Raw genomic sequence first — 1,930 nt, forward strand, 5'->3', positions numbered from 1 at the left:
TGAATTTAAATGTAGTAAAGTGAAAAAAAATCTAAGGTATAAAGTGTGACAACTTCATATGTATGCATGCAGCCATGTGACCATCACACATTTCCATGTTTTTTTTTTTTTTTTGTCAATGTCAGGTTTAATAACAAAAAAGAAAAGGGTCGCTCATCAGGTGGCCAGATCCTTTCTCATTCATATTCCCAACCCCCAGATCCTTTCCTAGCCTCATAAGTTTGAATACAGTTATAGTTAGTTGGGTCAAAGACTGACATGAAGAAACATCATCCCTCAAAGATATTTATTATAGTTCAAAAAAGGAGGCAAAACTCAGCACCTTTTTCATTACCAAAAAAAAAAAAAAAAAGTAGAAAAACTTGATAAGAAAAAACTAAATTGCTCTTAAAGCTGGAAAGCAGATCTTAATTCTTCCACATGAGTAGATACCCTCATAACCACAAGCTGAGTTCACTACTCATTCCCTCTCCAGCTCTTCTTGTGGCTTTTCTTAGACCTTTCAGGAGATTTTGAATGGCTCCTATGTCTGTGACTTCGGTGATGACCTAGGGACTTGGAGCCAGATCTGTGTCATGGATCTCGGGACCTGCTCCGGTGAAGTCTTGGACTGTTGCTCCGATGGATGCCTTTCTCGGTGGGGTGAGGGGCTTCGTCTTCTGGGAGACAGACTCCTACACCTCCTACAGAGCAACGTTGGAGAGCGACCAGCTTGTCCAAGTCTCTTAGCTTCTGCGGAGGTGGCAGATGATGGCCCTCTTTCCAACTTCTCATCATCTTCTTTCTCCTCACTGGACTCCACATCATCCATGTCCTCTTCTAGAGCACTAACTCGAAGTTCCAGTTGCTCAGCTCCCTCTAGCACGTTTCTGTAGCCGGGGCAAATGATATCACAGACTCTCACTGTGCAACAGTTCATCAATAAATCCATCCACAGACATCGGTTCGAACTCCCCATTTCTGTCTGGCTCTAGATTCTTGGATAGTGATTGTACAGAGGCTGCAAGGACTTGTGCGATCCATGGCAGTGCCTGTCAGTCCCATGTCAAGCGCCCCCGACATGCGCACAGACTTGAAGTCTTCATTTTTTATAAATCCTACAGTGATATCCTTTTCAAGTTGAATCTGAAACATCTTCAAGGTTAAACATAAAAAGGGAGTTGGTTGTGTTTCCACCATGGACGCCACCCACAAACGGTAACTCCATGGCTTTATCCACTACGATTCAGCGGAAGTCCAAACGCTCTTCTTTCCAGTACTTAGACTCATAGATTCGTGTCCGAATGATCTTCTCCACTAAACACTGAGGGTCGGTTCCATGGAAGCGATGCGCATCCTTCACTGTATGGTTCGCCATTTTAGAAGGTGTGTAGTTCTGTTTCCGGCGGGTCCTTTAATGCGTCACATCCGGTTTAAAAAAATTGAAAGGGACGGAGAAAGGTGAAGGAGATCTCTTTAAACTGCTTAGGCGACCTTCCATGTTCTTTAGCGGAGTGTGGTTCTAGTCTTTTAAGACAGTTTTTTTTTTTTTTTTAATAGCATGGCACTTAAAAGTGAGTCAAAAATTTTTACTAAATATACTCAAACTACAGAACTAATAATCTATTCCAATGCTGTAGAAAAAATAGGCTATGATTGGACTTGTTAAGAAATAAGGATATATTGGATTGAGTGAGTTCATAAAAGATTTTGAAGGTCAACTTTTGACTATATGTGATTTTTGTTACAATAGGTCAAAACTGAGGGGAAAGCCTGAATAAGCCCTCTAGAAAAAACTTGCCTGTCTTTAGTTGATTTTAAAAATCACCAACTTTGGAGGTCAGGTACCTGAACAAATGTTATTAGTCTCCCACTAACTGTGCTATAATACCTCTGATGTGTGGGTCATGATGATAAGAGATGCCCAAGCTGTTTTTTCAGGACCTTGAAG

The 1,930-nt window shown here is 41.3% G+C and overlaps 1 pseudogene; it reads right to left on the reverse strand.

Moving 5' to 3' along the window:
- Nucleotides 1–399: 399 nt before the first annotated feature.
- Nucleotides 400–1,357, reverse strand: LOC124095129 (pre-mRNA-splicing factor 38A-like; annotated as a pseudogene).
- Between the last annotated feature and the right edge of the window lie 573 nt (nt 1,358–1,930).

This window comes from Marmota monax, unplaced genomic scaffold (genome assembly GCF_021218885.2).
Source record: "Marmota monax isolate L192 unplaced genomic scaffold, Marmota_monax_Labrador192_F-V1.1 WCK01_AAM20220418_F8-fsc00066, whole genome shotgun sequence".
NCBI lineage: Eukaryota > Metazoa > Chordata > Mammalia > Rodentia > Sciuridae > Marmota > Marmota monax.